Source organism: Panthera uncia (genome assembly GCF_023721935.1).
Source record: "Panthera uncia isolate 11264 chromosome B2 unlocalized genomic scaffold, Puncia_PCG_1.0 HiC_scaffold_24, whole genome shotgun sequence".
Taxonomy (NCBI): Eukaryota; Metazoa; Chordata; class Mammalia; order Carnivora; family Felidae; genus Panthera; species Panthera uncia.
In genome coordinates, this window is record NW_026057580.1 from 6,404,933 (window position 1) to 6,427,902 (window position 22,970).

General features: G+C 42.9%; 1 long non-coding RNA gene across 1 annotated transcript; it reads left to right on the forward strand.

Moving 5' to 3' along the window:
• Positions 1 to 12,280: 12,280 nt before the first annotated feature.
• Positions 12,281 to 18,835, forward strand: LOC125938319 (uncharacterized). The gene is made up of 3 exons (XR_007462667.1): positions 12,281 to 13,436; positions 13,869 to 14,149; positions 17,684 to 18,835. It is a non-coding gene; the product is annotated as an uncharacterized LOC125938319 (long non-coding RNA).
• Positions 18,836 to 22,970: the final 4,135 nt, after the last annotated feature.

A 22,970-nucleotide genomic window follows, 5' to 3' on the forward strand; every position in this document is an offset into this window, starting at 1 on the left:
TAGAGGCTAAAGTCTGGGATTGTGGTGCCTCCCGCTTTGGTCTTCTTCTTCAACATTACTTTGGCTATTCAGGGTCTAATTTGATAACATATTATTTTAAAACAAGCTAAAAGATATTAAAATAAAATAAAATATTCCATTAAAAAAACCCTAAATCAGGATTACAAACACTCAGGTTAAAGTGACAGAGTTCAGGAAGTTATTCAAAATAATTCATTCCATAAACGAAAGTCTAATTAAAAGAAACACAGTAGTGAAAAAACACAACAGATGAAACTTTAATAATGATAAAAGGTGAAATGAAAGAAAATTTTAAGACTAAAGTAAATGAAGAAAAAGTTAAAAAAATTTTTGAGGGAAATAGCAAATATTGAGGAAAGGCAAAGAAGAACCAACATACATGTAATAGAAGTGCTGGGTTATTGTTTTTTTAATTAGAGGATGACAAATACTAAAACTATAACTCAACAAAACATCCCAGACACTAATTTTTTTAAAGATTTAAAACTACATTTTGAGGGGCACCTGGGTGGCTCCATCGGGTGGGCATCTGACTTCAGCTGGGGTCATGATCTTGCGGTTTGTGAGTTTGAGCCTCCCATCAGGCTCTGTGTTAACATCTTGGAGCCTGGAGCCTGCTTCGGATTCTGTGTCTCCCCGTCTCTCGGCCCCTCCCATGCTCATGCTCTGTCTCTCTCTGTCTCTCAATAATAAATAAACGTTTAAAAAAATTTTTTAAACTACATTTTGAAAAAGCCAACTTCTCCATCATCATCTCTTACCTCTTCCAACCCTTACATTCTGTGTTGCAGTTTGCTGTGTTTTCTGAAATTCCTGAAGTGTGCGTTATTATCATGCCACCGCTCAGACCAGTCCTCTGCCTATAATATCTTTCCCTGTTTTCTCACCTCTCACACTACAATGTGTCCTTCAACTCAATTCCAGTATCCCTGTCTCCATTATGTATTACCTGAATCCTCTTTTCCTACCTCATCCCCAGTTCTCAATTATATGCCCTCCTTTGTGCTTTTATAACAACTGGTAAAAATGTTGTCAGGTCTATGTGCACCATATTTTAACACACGCACACACACAAAACTGTAGTCATGTCTGCACTGACTGTGTCCATTCCCTGCCCTCTGAACTATAAGTGTTTCAGGGCACAACATGTCATTATTTGTCCTTAGAGCCTCTTTTTTTTTTTTTAATTTTTTTAAATGTTTATTTACTTCTGAGACAGAGAGACAGAGCACGAGCAGGGGAGGGGCAGAGAGAAAGAGGAAGACACAGAATCCCAAGCAGGCTCCAAGCTCTGAGCTGTCAGCACAGAGCCCAACGTGAGGCTCGAACTCACAGACCACGAGATCATGACCTGAGCCGAAGCCAGACGCTCAACCGACTGAGCCACCCAGGCACCCCTAGATCCTCTTTATCTGGCACAATATATGGCAGTCTGTCACTGTTAAATAAACAAAACAGGATGGATTTTGTGTAAGTGACTAGTAGAGAGACAAAATAGCCCAGCTATCCCATTTGTTAAAGAGACAAAGAGAAGAAAGCATCAGCCTACAATATTTATATTGTTATATATCATTATCTTAATATCTTAATATCATCATATTAAGAACATTTTTTGCTCTAATCTAGCAAATAGTAATATCGTGACAACATTTTCTCAGAAAAAAAACAAAAGTGTGATAATAAATGTGAACTTCCCAAAAATAGTGAAGGAAAAAGTATGCATAAGCCAAAAAAAAAAAAAAAAAGGATATTTAAAAAAATACTTGGCACTGATATTTCATCAAAGGTTTCCACTCCCTGTGTTGGAACCTCTATCCTCTGATTAAAAAGGAACTGATCAAGTGAGCCAGAGATAACATGGATGAGCCTCTTCCTACTAGTCAGTGGCAGTTCATCTCAAAAATGGCTGAAAGACTCTCATATCTCATGCCTTTGCATTGTGAGTGCCTTTTTCATGTGCCTTCTAATGAAGAAGGAGCTAGATATTGATATTCATAGTCATTTAGGTACAAACAAGGTGATAGAACAGACAAATCCATTGTCTGGGGTTGTTCCCATAAGCAAAGCCACACTAGGGTACACACAAAAGAGCCTGGGGAAGCTGGAGAGACTTATTTGTAATCCAGACTATGTACTTAAATTTTTGGCAAGCATTTCTGTTTATTGCTGCTGGGAAAAAAAATGATTGATGCTCAGCAAGGCTGAAATCAGTTAAAAGATAAAAATAAAGTTATCTATCTTTGTCCACCTGAGTCATGACTATAATTTTCAAATGTGGTACAATAGGGTGATATTTCCTTTGGTCCAAGATTCTTCTTGCACAATAATTCATATCTCACTAAAGCAATTTCTTTTTTTTTTTATTTTTAATTTTGTTTATTATTTGAGAAAGGGAAAGAGAAGGAAGGAGAGAGATGGAGGGAGAGGGAGAGAAAGGGAGGGAGAGGAAGAGAGAGAAGCCCAAACAGGCTCTGCACTGTCAGCACAGAGCCCAACTGGGGGCTCAAACTCACGAACCATGGGATCATGACCTGAGCTGAATTCAAGAGTTGGACGCTTAACCAACTGAGTCACCCAGGCACCCCTCAGTAAGGCGATTTCTTAAGAGAATAATCAGTTATGACAGAGCTGTTTTCTCATCATTAGTAAGTAATAGCTTAGGGTTCATAATTCTCACACCTTTATTGATACTATTTTCCTCACTTAGTATTTGCTCATATTATAATTCATTTGCTAATGTTCTGACCAGTTATACAACTTCTCAACGCCTTCCTGCAGCTTGTCCCCTCTTGCTTGGTACATCATCTAATGTCATCTCTAAACTCACTTAACTTTGCACTCCTTGTCCAAGATTTATGAAAAATAACAAATACGATAATATCTGCATTTGTTCCTGGGAAATCACACTAAACTTCTCCATCTAAAGAACTCTCCATTCACCCCTGCCCACTATCTCCACCCTTTTAGTCTACATTTGCTCTCTCATTATTTGAGTCAAAATATCTTTAAAATTTAACTCATACAGCTTGGCATTTCCTCATAAAGTTAAACATAGAACTATCGTATTATCCAGCAATTCTACTCCTAGTTATATACCCAAAAGAACTGAAAACAGATACTCAAACAAATGTTTATACGCCAGTGTTCATAGCAGCCCTATTCACAGTAGTCAAAAGGCAGAAATAACCTAAATGCCCTTTGGTGGGTAAATGGATACACAAACTGTGGTGTATACATACAATGGAATATTATTCAGTCATGAAAAGAAATGACTTAGCGATACATGCTATAACACGGATGTACCTTAAAAGCATTAAGCTAAGTCAATGAAGCCAGACACAAAAGGTCACATATTGTATGATTCTACTTATGTGAGTATCTATAATAGGTAAATCTAGAGAAAGCTTGGGGTTGCCAGGGGCAAGAGGTAGGAAGGAATGGGGAGCAATTGCTTAGTGGATATGGGGTTTATTTTGGAGTAATGAAATGTTTTGGACCTTGATAAAGGGAGTGGTTGTACAACACTGTACTAAAAGCCACTGAATTTTTCACTTTAAAACATTTAGCTTTATGTTATGTGAATTTTACCCCCCCCCCCAAAAAAATCCTCTTTGCAAATCTTAACTGTATCTCAGAGATGTTCTCTAAAACTTCAACAAAGAATATTCTTTCATGAGGGGCTCCTGGGTGGCTCAGTCGGTTAAGCATCCGACTTTAGCTCAGGTCATGATCTCACGATTCATGAGTTCGAGTCCCACATCAGACTCTGTACTGAAAGCTCAGAGCCTGGAGCCTGTTTCAGATCCTTGCTCTCTGCCCCTCCCCCACTCATGCTCTGCCTTTCAGTCTCTCAAAAATAAATAAATGTTAAAAACAATTAAAAAAAAATCTTCTTTTGTGAGACCACATCTGGCTGTGCACTGGTGGTGTGGAGCCTGCTTGGGATTCTCTTTCTCCTTCTCTCTTTGCCCCTCCCCTGCTCATGCTCTCTCTCTCTAAATAAATAAACATTAAAATAATAATAATAATAATAATAATAATAATAATAATAGAATGAACTAAGGAATATAAATAACCGGAAAGAAGAAAAGTTTATGATTATTTTAAATGGTATAATTGTTCCAACTGGAAAACCTAGGGGAAACCATTTAAAAAGTACTATACATAGTAAGAGACTTTACTCAGGTGACTGGATGCAAAATTAATATTCAGGGATCAGTGGGTTAATGGAAGAAGAGTTTTACTTACAATTGCAACCAAAAAGACAACATTTCGAGAAATAAGTTTTAACAAAAAATGTGCCATTTACTGAGTGACACAAAAGAAGGCTTGGACAAATAGGCATACCTATCATATCTTCTGGATTTCATTTTTTCCAAAATAATAATATGCAATATTTTGGTGAGTATTTAAAGTTAAAGGCACTTGGCACAGCATACTAAGTGATACAAAGCATACTAAGCGATGTGATACACACTTTCCCAAGTTTGGATGAGCACATATGTGTCAGTGGGTAAACTATACATTTTGTGTAGCAAAGGGGAGAATAAGAACATATAATAGCATTGGGGAGGGTTGCATTAGGAAAACTTGGGAAATCTTCACAATAAAACGGTAGGTACGGAGTGGATCAAAAAAAAAAAAACAAACCACCCTTCTAGAACTAACAAATAAATTTGAAAAATCTCTGCTAATTCGAGAGATGACCTTTTATTGATACTGTAATTAGTCAATAAAATTTGACATTTAAAACGGTTCACCGTAATCTCCAACGCCGTAAGAGTTGAGACACCACAGGACCAGTGGGTTTTGGCCTCAGCTTGTCAGTCACACTCGGAAAGCACAATATGTTCGTGATTACAGGCCGAAGATTACTAGCTTTAGGACAAGACACAGAGCAGAGAAGACAGCACTATGAACAGCCAACCCTTCACAGACACGTGTGACACCAGTGGGAGATTCAGTGGCTCCAGTTGCTTCACGGCATGTGTTTTAGTCATGAGGAGTGACAAGAGCTGTATGCATATGGGGCACATTAGATCAGGGAAGCCGTGGTGCCGAGGGTCCCTCAGCCTATATGTCCTTCCAGTCACATAGCTCCTGGAGGGAGTGTGTGCAGTTCCCATTCTTTAGCGCACCGCACTGCAATCTTCAATCACCAGTGACACAGGAAACAACAACCAGAGACCACGTGAATCCCAGGTGTCCTTGGATGAGTAGTCAGCACAGAGCAACTCCAGCAAGACGGTCCTTTCTCTCTACTGGATAATCACTTCACTCGCTGATGGAAGAAGTTCCACTCAAGGTCAGACTTGTCCCTCAGCTGGAGGAAAAAAGTGACTCACCCTTTCCTTCCAGGTACTTCTCAGTGGACTCTGAAGTCTTTCCCCCTTAGACTCCCACGTGTCTTGAGTGGCAAGATAGCACAGCCAGTGCTTTTTGAGACTTGAGCAAATGGTTGAGGGAAATGCCAACCCGTAATATGGATGAGAAATGTTTACCAGACGCTCGGTCAACTGACAATGAAGCCAAACACAAACAAGGAACACAAGGAAACAAAAATTAACGTATAGTGATTATGTTGCCCTTTATAACTTGGCTGGTGACCCCATTGTGAGACCTAGTCTCTCAGGTCCTGTCCGTGTGGAGCTGCAATTATTTTGCTTTTAACTGTTAACTGACTTTGATAATTCCCTTTAGTTAATATTGAAGATTTGGGTTCTTTGTTTTCCTCGTTATTCTTTTCAGGGCTAAAGTCAAACATAAATTTAGACCCTGTTTCTCTTAGAAGGTTTAGAGTAGGCACCTTCTTTGTCTGAAGTAGTCCTTCTAAGCTATAACCATACCACCACCTACCCAGTTGTTCTCCTGAGGCACGTTTCGTCCTGTGTGGTTTTCTCTTTAGCGTATCTCCTCTGAGTTTGATGTTTATAGCCTAGGCCTACAGCATGAACTCTGTTGTGGATTAAATTGTGTTCCCCAAAATGAGATGTTGACATCCTAATCCCCGATTCCTGTGACTGTGACCTTATATGGAGAAAGGTCTTTGAAGACATAATTAGTAAGATGAGGTTGTGCTGGAACAGGGTAGGCCCTAAACCCAATGACTGGTATGCCTAGAAGGAGGACTTTTGGAGACACACAGAAGAAAGATAGTCATGTGAAGACGGGGGCAGAAGCCAGAGTGATGTAGCTGTAAGCCAAGGAATGATAGGACAGCCAGCGTCTGCTAGAAGCTTAGAAAGAGGCCAGGAAGGATTCTTCTTTGCTCAGAGTCTTCAGAGGGAGCACAGACCACCCTGCTAACCTCTCAATTTCAGATTTTTTGGCCTCCAGAACTGTGAGAAAACAAATTTCTGTTGTTTAAACGCACCCAGTTTGTGCAAATTTGTCACAACAGCCCTTTGGAAACTAACACGTACCCTTTGTCTCAGTTTGTTTAAATTGAACATGTAAGACAGACATCCTGTGAATGGTTTAATTGATTATCTGTATAAGAAGCATGCTTAATCAGGGGCACTGGGATGGCTCAGTCAACTTAGAAGCTGATTCTTGATTTTAGCTAAGGTTATAATCTCGCGGTTTGTGAGTTGGAGCCCTGAACTGGGCTCTGCACTGAAAGCATCAGGCCTGCTTGGGATTCTCTGTTTCCCTCTCTCTCTCTCTGCCCCTGCCACGGACGTTCGCCTGTGCTCTCTCTCTCCCTCTAAAATAAATGAACATTAAAAAAATAATTAATGAAAAATTAAAAAAAAGAAAAAGAAGCATGCTTAATCAGAACTGGCAGTCATTTATAAAACCACTTACCGACCAAGTCTCTGAAACACATTTCCTCTTATTGTTTCTGAATGAAAAATAAAGGTATGATTGTTAGAACCTTTAGGAATTCAAATTACTCAGTTACCAAAAAGGCAAATAAGAAGAAATGAGTTAGGTTTTCTTTTCTGATATAAGAGATATTGTCAGTTTAAATTCTGTAACAAACCTTTTCTTACAGGCATTTTCTTGCTAAAGCTGCAAGGAAGATCAATAAAGAAGGCTGTTAATTAACAAGGGGGCACTGCGTTTAAATTTAGATCAAACAGGCTGGAATTACAAAGTTTGGGAAATGTTTGTTCTTTTATCTCCTGAGGCAGGTTCTGGAAACTAGCAAATGCTACCCCCTTATCATTTGCTTTCCTCCCTTTTTTGACCTCTGTGGCAATGTTTTGAGGATTTAAAGAGTGGAATGATGGTTTCCAAAACTCAAAGAACACAGCTGTGAGACCAGAGACACTAGAAAACTGAAAAAATACCGAGCCTTGGGGCACCTGGATGGCTTAGTCAGTTGAAGCATCCAACTCTTGATCTTGGCTCAGGTCATGATCTCATGGTCTTGAGATTAAGCCCCACATCAAGCTGTGTGCTGATCGCACGGAGTTGCTTGGGATTCTCTCTCTCTCTCTCTCTCTCTCTCTCTCTCGCCCCCTCTCTCTTTGCTCTCTCTGTCAAAATAAATAAATATAAACTTAAAAAGTAGTTGACTTGGGAGATGATTACCCACGAGGGAAGAAAACTGGTACCTGAGAAATGAGAGATTCAGAAATATGACTGCTAAAATAGGAACAACTAGAAGGAAGAGCTCAGAAATTTCTGAGTCAAAAACAAAAGTAAATTATACTGTGAAGAATGAAAAGCCAAACATTTTAAATCAGATACGTGTGTAATATAGGAGAACATCTAGATGACCTTGGGTTTGGCAATGAGTTTTTAGATACAGCACATAGAGTGTGATCCATGGGAAAAGAGATAGGTAAGTTGGGCTACATTAAAATTAAAAACTTCTGCTCCACGTGGAGCCTGCTTAGGAATCTCTGTCTCCCTTTGCTCCTCTCCCCTGCTCACATGCACACACTCTCCCAAATTAAAAAAAAAAAAAATGCATCTAACTGAAGAACATGAAGAGTGAATCCTAACGTAAACTATGGGCTTTGGTTAATAAGAGTATATCAATATTGGCTCATTGATTGTAACAAATATACTAAAAGATGTCAATAATAGGGGAAACTTTGTGGGGAGGGAGAGAGGGAATATGTGGAACCCTCTGTACTTTCAGCTCAACTCTGCTATAAACCTAAAACTGCTCTAAAATATTAAGTCTATTTTCAAGAATCATTAGCACATGTTCTTTGACACAATGCAGCTGAGTTAGAAATGCATAGGGGTGCCTGGGTGGCTCAGTCAGTTGAGCATCCAACTCTTGATTTTGGTTCATGATCCCAGGGTTGTGGGATCAAGCCCCATGTCAGGCTTTGTGCTGGGCACAGAGCCTGCTTAGGATTCTGTCTCTTTCCCTCTGCCCTTCTCCACCCCTTGTACTCTCTCTCTCTAACAACAACAAAAATTAGAAATGCCTGACAGAAGGATACATTTTAAATGTCAGATGTTTGGAATGTAAAAACTTATTATAACTAGCCCCAAAAGAAATCATAGTGAAGATTGAAAAAAAAATTTAATAATAATAATCAAGATATCATGTGTCAAATCTTATGGGATACAGCTGAGAAGTGAATTCATGGCCTTAAATATGTATATTAGCAAAGGAGAAAAATTGAAAATTAATGAGCTAAGCATCCAATTTAAGAAGTTGGAAGAGAACAATAAAATAAACCTAAAAAAAGAATGAAAGCTAAGAATAGCAATGAACTTTTTAAAAAGAAAACACAAAATAAATATATAGCAGATCAACAAAGCCAAAAGTTGATTTCACAAAAAGAAAGACTAGTAAAGTAAAAAAGCTCTGGCAAAATTGAGAGAGTGAGCAACAGAAAATGCCAAGAGCAATATTAAGAAAGAAAAGAGATACATAACTACAGATAGAGCAGAGATTTTTTAAATCCTAAGAGAATACTATGAAAATGTTTATGCTGATATATTAAAATCTTAGATTATATATAATACATATATAGCTTCTTATAAAATACATAGTATAATTTCCTACAGAATTGCAATTTACCAAAACTAATTGACAAACACTATCCATTTGTTGTCTCTTCGACAACCATATTTGTGTGCACACACACATGCACGCATGCATGCACAGAACTCCAATTTATTTACATAGCAGGTAAAGATTCCTTGATCTCAGAAAAGATCAGTCCCAACGCCAACTGCTGTCCCAAATGAAAAGACAACGTTTCTCAGCCTGTCCCTGTTTGGATCCACACGGTGCCTAGAGGTGCTGTACTCAATTGGAGAACTCAAAGTGACAAGCCAGCAGCTGAAGATAAGGAAATGAGGACGTGGAAGGAGACTGTGTCCTTGAGTATCTACACCAGCCTGCAAATACCTCCTCTGCGCTCTGGTTGTGCGAGGCAGAAGGATGAGAGGGACTCGTTACTTAGGCCACTGTTAGGTTGTGGGTTGCTTACTGCCAAAAGCATCTGTAATGCTATGACACAACACAAACCAGAAAATTTGAATGAACCTATAACCAAGAAAATCAAATCAGTTGTTAAATATTTACACACACCCAGTAGGCCCAAACGGTTTAATAATCATTTCTTCCAGACATTTAAAAAACATATCCATCTTTCCTTCCTTCCTTCCTTCCTTCTTCCTCTTTCTTTTTTCTTTCTTTCTTTCTTTCTTTCTTTCTTTCTTTCTTTCTTTTTTTCTTTCTTTCTTTCTTTCTTCCTTCCTTTTTCTTTCTTTCTTTCTTTCTTTCTTTCTTTCTTTCTTTCTTCCTCTCTTTCATAACCTCTACCCTCAATGTGGGGCTCAAACTTATGACCCCAAGACAGAGAGTCACATGCTCTACCTTCTGAGCCAGCCAGGTGCCCCTCATTTTATTCTAATACAGATATATAACCCTTCCAGAGAGAGAGAGAGAACTCTCAAAGTCATTTTATAGATTAAAATAACTTTATCATTAATCAAATGAAGCTAGTGGGGGAGAGGAAGATGGCACACCAATTTCACTAATAAACATAGTACATGTGTGTGTATGTGTTATGACCAAGAAGAATTTATCATGGGAATCTGAAGATAGGTTAATCTTGGAAAATCTGTTAATATATTTAACATATTAACAGATTTAAAGGGGGAAAAAACCATAATTTTTATAGAAGAAGGATTCAATACCGTTTAACATAGGTCAGCTTCCTTAACCTGATAAAGTGTATGTACCAAAAATCAGTAAATATTCATACTTTTTTTTTTTTTTTTTTGGCAGCAGGCAAAAGTTTAATCAGAATATAAGATTAGAAAGGAAGAATAGTAAGAAAGCTCTTTTTTCAGAGAGGGGACATCCAAAAACAAATGCCTGAGGACTATAGGCCAGGGTCTTTGTTTTATACGGTTCTGTCAGCCCTTCCCCCTTGTCCCTTCTCGGGGGCTTATTGGCTTGATGGTTCTAGGTGCTGGGTTGTCCATTCCTGATTGGCTCATTTCCATTGTATGAGGGGTGATCTATGGCCATACCTAGGTCTTTTGTCAAATTCCTGAGGGGGAGTAGATGGGGTTTGTTAAGTTCTTAAGAGGAACCTTATGCCTAAGGGGGCTTGCTCTGGTCAGACACTCCCAGCATGGTTCCAAAATAGGTGTTTTTCCCACCTGGGGACCTCAGGCCCTGATCTTTCCCTCTCTGCCTAGGGAAACCTATCTTCCCCTATCACATTGCCCCCTCTGAACTCGTGACTCCTAACTGCCGAGGAAACGTTCGTACTTAACCACAACATTAAGTATTTTTGAAGTGCCTCCTTTGTGGTTTTTTTTAGTTTATTTATTTATTTTGAGAGAGAGAGCGTGTGCACATGAGTGTGCCAGTGGGGAGGGGCAGAGAGAGAGGGAGAGAGAGAATCCCAGCAGGCTCTGCGCTGACAGTGCAGACCCCAACTCAGGGCTCAAACCCACAAACCCATGAGATCACGACCTGGGCCGAAACCAAGAGTCAGACGCTTAACTGACTGAGCCACCCAGCCGCCCCTGAAGTGCTTCCTTTAAAACAAGGCAAGGTTGCCTGCTATCTCCGCTTCCACTCAGCCTCATATGAGGCTGTTTGAATTGCTGTGTAGGGAAGGAGGCAAGGCAAACCAGTGGTCCTGGTAGGGTAAGTGGGATAAAAGCAGTCTGAGTTGTGTGTTTGCTTCCCAGTTGTCTTAGGACAATTGCCAATCATAAGACAACTGGAGGTAATTGCTCAGTTGGTATAATTTTTTAAAAATTCAGGTTCACTCTTCTTTCATGTTCAATATTCTATTAAGTATTTAGTAAACTGTTTACTAAACAGTCTATTTAGTAAACTGTTCACTTCGGGTACTAAGCTTTTTAATTCTGGAATTGCCATTTGGTTCTTTCTTAGTTTTTCATTCTCTGTTGAATCTGCCCATCTGTTCATTCATTATGATTATATTTTTTAAGCCACTTTGAAATCTTCACCTACTAATTAAATAATCTGAGTTATCTGAGGATGGTTTCTTTACTTTTAAAAAATTTTTAATGTTTATTTTTGAGAGAGAGAAAGAGAGAGCGGTTGGGGGAGGGCTGTGAGAGGGGGGCAGAGGATCTGAAGTGGGCTGTGTCACTGACAACAGCAAGCCTGATGTGGGGCTCGAACCCACAAATGGTGTGAACATGAGTTAGATGCTTAACCTACGGAATCACCCCGGTGCCCCTTTGAGGTGTGGTTTCTATTGACCAGTTTCTGTGGCATTCACGTTTCCCTGCCTATTTGCAAGTTTAGTGGAGTTTTTAAAAAAATCTTTTAATACTGGGCATTGTAAATGAGACATTGTAGAAAATCAAGATTCTAATATCTTCCTCTGGAGAGTGTTTATTTTTAGTAGGCAGTTAACTTGATAGGCATATAATTCCAAATTCTGTGTTCTCTGAGATGGGCAGCACCGAAATTTCTACCTTGTTTGTTCAACTTCCAGTTATTTATTTACTTTTTTTTTTTTTCTAGTTGTTTTCTGCTAGGGTCCTTAGAGTATCCCCTGCACGTGCACAGATCAGGCATCAGCCAAGTGTTTGGCCAAGTTTTATGTGAACTTTTAAAAGGCCTCTATGAGGGACATCTGGCTGGCTCAGTAGGTAGAGCATGTGACTCTTGATCTGAGGGTCGTGAGTTCAAGCCCCACATTGGACCTACAGCTTACTTTAGATAAATAAAGAGAGAGGGAGAGATAATAGAGAGATAAATAGGAAGCCTCTGTGAATTCTTCCTTTCTTGGATTTCTCTTCCTTCCTATTCTCTGACTTGTCAAACAAGTAAGACTAGCAAATTTATGCTTGAATTCTGGCCATCACATGCTACATATTCTACACAGTGCCTTCAGGCAAAAATTTTTATAATCACAAATCTTACTCACTGCCCCTCCCTTCTACCAACGGTTGGCTCTCCACCAGTCTCTGCCTGTTTGTGTTCTCTCTAGTCCCTTCAAATTGTGTGTTTTAAAAAATTTTAGGGGCGCCTGGGTGGCTCAGTGGGTTGGGCGTCCGACTTCAGCTCAGGTCACGATCTCGTGGTCCGTGAGTTCGAGCCCCGCGTCGGGCTCTGGGCTGATGGCTCAGAGCCTGGAGCCTGCTTCCGATTCTGTGTCTCCCTCTCTCTCTGCCCCTCCCCCGTTCATGCTCTGTCTCTGTCTCAAAAATAAATAAAACGTTAAAAAAATTTTTTTTTTAAATTTTCTCCAGAGTCTATCATTATTAAAATACAATACAGGCTACTTGACCACTATTGAGAAAAAAACAAAAAACCTTCAACTTTTGTAAAACACTCAAGGAAAGGGGTGCCTGGGTGGCTCAGTCGGTTGAGCATCCGACTTTGGCTCAGGTCATGGTTTCATGGTTCCTGAGTTTGAGCCCTGTGTTGGGCTCACTGCTGTCAGTGCGGATCCTCTGTCCTGCCCTCCACCCCTCCCCCACTCACTCTTTCAAAAATAAATAAAACATTTTGAAAAAAACCACTCAAGTGAAGATGTTGACTTGTCTGAAATTCACAGGGATGATAAAAAGTAGCAATATGCATCTAGTATTCACTGACATATTGATGGTGTTTAAAGCCATGAGAAGAGAAGGGACCACTAAAAGGTGAGCATAAACAGGAAAGGGACCAAGAATAGAAAGAGAGAGGTTTTGGGGTTTTGGGTTTTTTTTTTTGGTTTTTTTTTTTTTTGCTTTTTTGTTTTTTATTAAATAGTTAATGTAATCCTCTTGAAATTAGCAGTAATTACAGATGCCATTTATTGAACCTGGCACTGAGGTGTTCCATGCATCTCACTGAATTCATCCAACAGTATCACAAGACAAACTGAGGCTGACAAGGGAAGTGCACGCAAAGAGGAACTTTAGGAAGAGATGAGCAGAAGGGAACATTAAGAATGGATGAGAACAGCAGAGTGAAGGAAACTGCTGAGGCAGAGCACAGTTTACAGGTAAAGGAAAGCCTTGGGGAAGTTTTTTAAACCCTCAGACACCCAGTTTCCACATGTGTGAAACGGGAATAATAATTACCTTGCAATTAGTGTGAAAATTAGAAATAATATGGGGATACCTGGGTGACTCAGTCAGTTAAACATCAGACTCTTGATTTCGACTCAGATCATGATCTCATGGTTTGTGAGATCGAGCCCCACATCAGGCTCTATACTGGCAGCGTGGAGCCTGCTTGGGATTCTCTCTCTCTCTCTCTCTCTCTCTGCCCCTCCCGCACTTGTGCTTTCTCTCTCTCTCAAAAGTACCCAAAACACTGCACCTAGAAAACATGCAATAATGGAATAGCTATAAGGCCTATGAATGTTATTTATTGTATTTAGCCCTATTCTGTCATCCAAATAGAATGAAGGTACCCCCCAAATCCTTACTAGGTGTGGGTGCACATAGGAGTGGAAAAGACTGAAGGGCAACAAGGGTGAAGGCGGACAGGAGAGGAAGGGCCTTCAGGGTATGCATCCAACATGGACTTTGTGGCATGACCAGCATCCAAATGGAAGAAGTGAAAAATGTTTCCCAAGACCTCTAGGACCCCATTCGTTTGCATGATCGGTGAGTGGGCTCACCTCCTGGCTGTGGACAATATCTCCGGATCCTTTCAAGGATACGGGCTCAAGCCACATGAAAGGAAGAAAATCTACAAATCAAGTCAAAGGTAAAGCTTTTGCTATTTATTATTACTATTAATTATTTTATTTTATTATTTTATTTATTATGTGAAGTATAAAGCTACATCAATGAGTCCATGCTGATGTCGATAAATTGCTGAATAAGTCTCCCATACAGAAGAACTCCAAATAGGTTTTTTAGATACTCTCTCCTCAAGAAAGTGGAGCATAACTGCCCCTCCTGAAGCGTGGGCTGTACTTAGTGAGTTGCTTCCAAAAGGAATAGCATGAAAAGGGCGGGGATGTAACTTCACAGTGGAGAAATCTGGCAAACACAACCTCGGCTAGGCAATCAAGCTTGACATCAACAGTGATAAATCATATTGATAGTATGTGTGTTGATACAATGTAATAAGAACGGCATTTTACCCCCTTGGCCTTCATCCCCAAAACACATGAACCCCGGTAGGAGAACATTGACAAACCCCAACTGAGAGACATTTTACAAGCTACCTGACCAGTGCACTTCCAAACTGTTCAAATCACTGAAAACAAGAGAAGTTTGAGAAACTGTCCCAGCCAAGAGGAGCTTCGGGAGACATGTGGCATCCTGGATGGGACTCTCGAACAGCAAAGGACATTAGGTAAAAACTAAGGAAACCTGAATGAAATATGGACTTTAGTTAATAATATATCAACATTGGGGGCACCTAGCTGGCTCGGTCAGTGGAGCATGTGACCCTTGATCTCTGGGTTGCAAGTGCGAGCCCCATGTTGGGTGTCGAGATTACTTAAAAAATAAAAATCTTAGGGGCACCTGGGTGGCTCAGTCGGTTAAGTGTCTGACTTCAGCTCAGGTCATAACCTCGTGGCTCATGGGTTCAAGCCCCGCATTAAGCTCTGTGGTGACAGCTCGGAGCCTGGAGCCTGCTTCAGATTCTATGTCTCCCTCTCTCTGCTCCTCCCCTGCTTGCACTCTGTCTCTCAAAAATAAACATTAAAAATCTAAAAAATCAAAAATAAAATAAAAACAAGAATAATATATCAATATTGCTTGATTGGTTATGACAAATGTACCATACTAACATAAGAAAATAATAACAGGGAAAGTGGGATCCAGGTATATGGGAATTCTCTGTATCCTCTTTGCAGCTTTTTTGTAAATTTAAAACTGTTCTGTAATTAAAAGTTTATTTTATATTTATATATATATATATATACATTAAAAATTTTTTTGTAATGTTTATTTTTGCGAGAGACAGAGACAGAGTGCAAGTGGAGGAGGACAGAGAGAGAGGCAGACACAGAATATGAAGCAGGCTCCAGGCTCTGAGCTGTCAGCACAAAGCCTGATGCAGGTCTTGAACTCATGAACAGCGAGATCATGATCTGAGCCGAACTTGGACACTCAACCAACTGAGCCACCCAGGCGCCCTATGTATACATACTTTTACAAGTAAAACACATATATAGATATAACACACACACACACACACACACACACACACAATTTTTTTTTTCCCCTTTCTCTCTTCTTTTTTTTTCAAGTACAGCTTGACACTGGACACAAAGAATGTTTTTTGGAATCATTTTATTCCTGACTCGAGGAGGTGGCTGAAGTCCTGGTTTCACTGTAAAAACACAGGAAACAGTGGGGGACAAGTGTGGACAAAGGCATGTGGATTCCTGGACAAGCAGAAGGGGGTGCCAATTAGTTGGAACAATGGAAAATGTCAGAGAGAGGCAGAGAGACCCATATCTCATCCCACCTACTTTTTAAAAAAATTATGTTTATTCATTTTTGAAAGACAGAGAGAGAGCACAAGCAGGGGTGGGGTGGAGAGAGAGGGGGACACAGAATCCGAAGCAGGCTCCAGGCTCTGAGCTGTCAGCACAGAGCCCAACGCAGGACCCAAACTCACGAACCGCGAGATCATGACCTGAGCCTAAGAAGGATACTCAACCGACTGAGCCACCCAGGCACCCCGAATCCCACCTACTTTTAAAAACTCATGCCTACTCTGAACCTAGTAGAAGAAGTAGTCCAATGCTGGGTAACACTAGCTTAAAAAATGAAAGGAAGGAAGGAAGGGAGGGAGGGAGGGAGGGAGGGAGGAGAAGAAAAATAGAGAAAAAGAAGAGGGAGAGAGAGAGAGAGAAAGAATTTCCTTTTTAAAAATAACTCTCATTTAAAACAACTTTCTGGAATGTTAGCAGTATTTCACAATGCAGACATCTCAGTTTGGCAGCTTGATTGATTTCCTGATTTCCAGGAAAACTGAGCTGTCATCTGGTCCCTACTAGGCTGCGTACCCTCATGAATATGCAGTTCTTACAAAATGTGAAATGGTTGCTGAAGAAGAGAAACTTAATTCTTTCTGACATATCGCTCCAAGCCCTCCACTGTCTCAAAGAGAAAGAAAACCAGTGGAAAAACTTTCCTCCTTTCCACATAAAGGAGAGGGTGAAGAATTCCTGACGATCCGTTTCCCTGGGCGTCTTCCCACGCACCAGAGGTTCTGGACCCCTCTGTTGGGTGATGGGTCAGAGGAGAACAGTGCACCTGCACGGTTTTGTGTGATACCTACTCAACCGAAAGCCGGAGAGCAGCAGCCATGGCTTCTGTTCCCTGGAAGCCCGAGAGCACTGACTGCCACCCTCAGCATGTGTTTCGAGCGCCTCCTGGTACAACCATAACAACGGGGGAAAAGACTAACATTTACTGTGCACTCTGTATGCACTCACCCCTCACCAGTCCTGCACGGTGCGCTCTTCTATTATTCCATTTCAGACGAAGAAACACAAGGCTCAGAGAAGTATCCTGCCCCACACACCTGGTATGATGGTTAATTTTATGGGTCAACTTGGCTAGGCGATGTGCTCAGTTATTTGGTTAAACACGAGTCTAGATGACGCTGTGAAGAATTTTTATTTTTTTTATTAAATTTTTACTTATTTATTTGTTTTTTAAGTAATCTCTACACCCAATGTGGGGCTTGAACCCACAACCCCGAGATCAAGAGTCACATACTCCATCAACTGAGCCAGCTAGGCACTCCTGCTTCGACGGATTTTTGAATATGAATAACATTTACAATCAGTGGACTTAAACATTTTTTTAATGTTTATTTTTGAGAGAGAGAGAGAGACAGAGTGCAAGCGGGGGAGGGGCAGAGAGAGAGGGAGGCACAGAATGTGAAGCAGGCTCCAGACTCTGAGGTGTCAGCACAGAGCCCGGTATGGGGCTTGAACCCTTGAACCATGGGTTCATGTCCTGAGCCAAAGTCAGACGCTTAACCGACTGAGCCACCCAGGCTCCCCAACAACCAGTGACTTTAAATAAAAGCAGATTACCTCCCATAACGTGGGTGGACCTCATCCAAACAGTTGAAGGTCATCAGAGCAAAAGCCGAGGTTTCCCGAAGAAAAAGGAATTTGGCCTCATGAGTGTAATATAAAACTCCTGCCTGAATTTCTAGCTTGCCAGCCTGCCCTACAGATTTCAAACTTGCCAACACCACCCCCTCCCCGGGCAAGTGAGCCAGTTCTTTAAATTCCACTCTTTTTCTCTTAACCCCAAGGCTTTTTGTCTGCAAAGCCCCTGTTCTGCCCTCCACACAATGCAGCCTCCCAGACCCCAGAGTCATAATATAAGCCAAGAGTGACCGGGACGTAGTCTCTTGAGGACCTACTGAAGGAGGATTTGATGTGGAGACCAGGTGAGTGAAGAAAAGTGTTGTTTCTTTCTTTCTTTTTTTTCTTTAATTATAGTGTTGTAATTTTATTTTTTAAGTTTATTTACTTTGAGAGAGTGCCTGCATGTGCACACACACATATGCTCAGGGGAGGGGGAGAGAGAGAGAGAATCCCAAGCAGAGCTCGACACAGGGCTCAATCTCATTGAACTGAGATCACTTGATCGCTTGATCAAGTCAAGAGTTGGATGCTTAACTGACTGAGTCACCCAGGCACCCCGGAAGTGCTGCTTCTGAGAAGGAGGAAGGGAAGATGACAGGAAGATGGGGTGAGCAAGGAGAAAAGAGGATGTGGTAGAAAAAAATCACACTTAATGTTCAGTGAGCGCTTCTTATGTGTCAGACACTGTCTTGAATGCTTTCCTTCTATTAATTTCATTTTTGGGGCATGGAAACAGACGCCCAAGATCACACGGCTGGTTAATGGCAGGCAGCGCACGTCCAGAGCCCAAAACTTAACCGGTGTTGTGCACAGGGAAAGAACGGGGATAGAAAGAGGCACCGCTCTTCTGATGGGGGCTAAAAAAGAAGAGGCTGGACGAAGTTAGAGCTTCTAAAGCCAAGGCCCTGTTCTATTGGGCTGGGCTCCTCCTCAGAATTACACAAAAGTTCTGGGATCTTCTGGACCCCACGACACAAAGAAAACGTCTCTGATAATCCATCTGTGCCTAAAACCACTGTGATGGTGCACGAGTTAAGAATGTGTGACCTACACGTAGGAGAATCTCTGAGTGATGGTGCCTTCGGCTACAAAGTTATGTAGTTATTTCATATAATAAGAAGCCTGGAGGCAGGCAGTCCCTGGAGTGGTGTCATCAGCTTCCTGATGTCTCCAAGAAATCAGGACCTTGGCATCCTTACGTTTTATCATCCTCAGTGTATGGACTTTTTAGCCTTGGGCTTGTTTCCTCGTGGTTACAGAATGGCTGCCAGAGCTGCAGAGCTCACAAAACCATCTTCAGGGCAGATGGCAGGTACACACCACCTAGATCTCCTTCCCAGACTTCCCCTAAGTCCTCTTGGGCAGAACTGAGTCCTAAGCCCACAAGCAGCAGAGAGAATTAGCTCCTTTGGTGTAGAACAATCATGGGTCACCATCTGGGGCTGGGGGAGAGGCCCACGTTTCTGTGCAGGTTGCAGCCTGCACAAAATGTGGGTTCTTGAAAGAAGAAGGGAGGGTGGTTGATGGATAGGAAACCAACTGTGTCTGTCACAGAAGTCCCCTGTCCCAGTCCACAGGGCTCTTTCAGGTCCATGGTTCTGACGCCACAGGACACACTTGTCACACAGGAATTTCAGCCAAGATTAGGAGCCCTGGGCTCCCAAGCATACTCAGCAGCCTCCTCTTGAGTTTTGCAAGGGTGTTGACAGAGAGCTGGTCACAGTCTCAAAAGAATATGGGGACCAACAGGCCCACTGCTTCTCATACCTACTCACCTCCCAACCTGTTCTCTTCCCAGAATCCTAGCAAAATATTCTCAAAGATGAGACCGTGGGGATAACAGAGAAATAAATGCCTTTCTCACAGCTTCCTCTGTCGGCCAGTTAACACAAACCCATCTCTAGGCTTGGCTGTCTTCATGCCTGTGGTGGTTGGGGTGACAGGGACAGTAATGCAGTTCTCAATAAATCACCACACCACTGTCACAGTGGAAAGAACAGTATATGGTAGGTAGGAGGCCTGGGCCCCATCTCTACTCTGGAACCCAATGTCTTCATCACTAAAATTGTTTAGAGGAAATGCGGTAAAGTTGGGATGGGAGAATTCCATGCAGTTTACAAACTAGTTATGGAGGCCTCGGCAAATTCCCGAGCAAAATGCCCCAGTCAGACCTTTCCTACTGGACTGTGAGGTTAGGAGACACAGGGAAATGGGGAGGGGGGTGTAATATGTGTTGTAGGCTTCCAGGTGCAGATGTGAAAGTTTCCAATCCAGCTCTGTGATTACACAAGACAGAGGACGGGGTGAGAGGGAGGGGGTGCGGGTGGTGGTGGGGCTGGGGGATCAGTTAAGAAATAGCAGAGGTTGGGGCGCCTGGGTGGCTCAGTGGGTTAAGTGTCTGACTTCGGCTTAGGTCATGATCTTACAGTTTGGTTTGTGAGTTTGAGCCCCACATCAGACTCTTTGCTGCCAGCACAGAGCCTGCTTCAGATCCCTGTCCCTTCTCTCTGTCCCTCCCCTGCTCACTCTCTCTTTCTCTCTCTCTCTCAAAAATAAACACTAAAAAAAAAAAAAAAAACAAAAACAAGAAATAGCAGAGGATATGTAAAGTCACATTTTAGGGGTACCTGGGTGGCTCAGTCAGTTATGCATCTGACTGCAGCTCAGGGCAGGATCTCACGATCCGTGAGTTCGAGCCCCACATGGGGCTCTGTGCTGACAGCTCAGAGTCTGGAGCCTGCTTCAGATTCTGTGTCTCCCTCTCTCTCTGCCCCTCCCCTGCCCTCTCTCTCTCTCTCTCTCTCCCTCAAAACTAAATACACATCGGGGGTGCCTGGGTGGCTCAGTCAGCTAAGCGTCTGACTTCGGCTCAGGTCATGGTCTCACAGTTCGTGAGTTTGAGCCGCGCATCGGACTCTGTGCTGACAGCTCAGCCTGGAGCCTGCTTTCCGATTCTGTTGTCTCCCTCTCTTTCTGCCCCTCCCCCATTCATGCTCTGTCTCTCTCCATCTCAAAAATAAACATTAAAATTGTTTTTAAAAAAGTCACATTTTAGTTTCTATAACAAGGGTTCTTCACTGGGTCCACCAATCACAGACTGCACCCTGTAATTCAGACTCCGTGAACTTGGGTTGAAAAATATTACGATTTTCCGGCCACTTGCTGCCATGTCCTCGGTTCTAAACAGAGGCTGCAGACTAAGGTCATATGAGCAGCATCGATAGAAAGCACAGAGCTTTTCATTCCCCTCTACAGTTGCTGCAGTTATCTTGAAACATCGTTCATGCTCATTTCTACTTCAGATTTGTGGTTTATCAGGCTCACGGCTAGATCTTGTTATCTAATGCGTTAATAAAGAAACCCATGAATTACAACATCACACATTTAAATGTTTTCACAACTGTATTTCAACATAACTGGCTTCTGCTGTAATCCTGTGTGTTTCAATTTATGTTTATGAAAATATTGTTTTGAGAAGGGATCCAAGGCACAGAAAATGGTTAAGAGCCCCCCACCCAGAGGTGCCTTGTTGTCACTGGCCCAGAGCGAGGGCAGAGGTTCCACATCTGCAGGAGGGATTAGATGAGAATTCCCAGGAAATCTCCGGGCAGGGGAGCAGGGGTGAGGCCTCCATGGTGACATCTCACTGAGATCTTCGATTTGGTTGAACGGTGTCTGGTCTCTGCTGCCCGTTGTGAAAAGGGAGAAAGTCACTAGCTTCTTACCTTAAATCACAGGAGGATTTAGGGAGGATCACAGAGCCCCGAGCTCACTGTGGATTAGAGGGAGGGGGCACCCCAGCACTAGTGCTTAGGGAATTGTTTCAACTGAATTTAACAACACAAAAGCCTAGAGTGGGGAGAAGAGGTGGGAAGACATTCCTCCCTCCTCAGAAGTGAGTTTCCCACACCCTGGTAGGGAACCAAAGCTATCTCTCTGTGCCAGGGGAAAGCTGATCCCTTCCCCTTTCAAACAAGCCTGTGGCCCCTCAGGCACTGGGTCATTCACGCACCGGGCTCTTCCCGGCAGGGACAGTTCCAGCCTCCCAGAGCTGCCCCTCACTGGGAACAGCGCCACCCCTAACACACCAGGCAAGCCCTGGCCTGGGTGACACTGGTGGCCGGGCCCCGGCTGTAGGCCCCAGTGGCCTTGGGAGAAGAGCTGCACATTGTACAAGGACACCCTTCCTTTCACAGAGGAGGAGATCCAGCGTGCTGTCACTGAACTGTCTCCAGTCCCTGAGTTTGGCTTCCCTATCTCTGTCAGGAAATTTCAAGCTTCCCTGCCTATCGCAGGCAAAAACAACCTTGTCCACCAACAGGAGGGACACAGAGACTCGTCAGAGGTCCTGCAGGCCGATTCTGAGAGTAGCTGAGCCCAGTCCCCCAGCCAGCCTATAATTGGACTCGTTTCCTGTCCCTCCAGCCATGTGCCCGATGGGCGAGGCCAGAATCCATGAACCCCTTCCCACTGCCCGGCACTGTCACCTCCCTTTGGAGAAACTTCCCGGGTTTGAGAGGATTGTAGGGAAGGGGTTGAAGTGACACACAGAAGTTTACTTCTGGGATGGGGAGGGACTGGAGGGACACTGGGATGATGGGCAAAGGCCTGGGAGTTTGAAAGCCTAGAAATTTTCGGGGGAGCAACTCTAAGATGCAGGCCAGGGCCACCTGCTTCTGCTTCCTGCTTTGTTCTCTGCCCTTGATACTATGCAGTCTGGTGGGGGCAGAGACATGATCGGCAGGACCCTGGGATGACATCTGCCCATTCACAGATAGCTGTCCCAAGCAGGGCTCACAGTGTGCTATGGGGAGGGGAGGCAGAACCACACGGACTGTAACAGACTGTAGCTACCGCCCACAGAGGGCCTGGGGCAGAGGGAGGAAAACACCCATTCTCTTAGGGAGGATTATGGAGAACTTCTTCTCCCATCCAAGTACTAACCAGGCCCGACCCTGCTTAGCTTCCGAGATCAGATGAGATCCGGCGCGTTCAGGGTGGTATGGCCGTCGATGGAGAACTTTCTTCTCGATGGCGGCCTGAGGCAGCGTCTCGAAGGCTAAGGAGGATTTTCCTAAGTGAGGAGGGGGGTGAAGGACCTCCTAGGCAGAGGCTCTGAAAGAAGCTCCAGGCCCACCTGGGGAGCAGTCCTGGGACTCGTGCCCTGAGCTTCACTGTGCAAATGGGGGCTGTGTGTGTGATGGCTCTCAGGAGATGGGGTCTTGTGGTTAAGGACATTTGGCAAGTTCAGGGTTAATGTTGAGCAGACCTCTTTACTGACGACTTGTCAGAACCTTTAACCTGTTCATGTGCAAAGTGAGCCCCGTGGTGTATCCCAGGACTGGTGGTCTGGCAAGTCATGTTGGGGGGAAGGAAAATAGGAGGCAGTAGGAGTACATGATGTTAGGTAGGATGCCAGGCCAAGGAGACTGGACTGTGTCCTTGGGACCA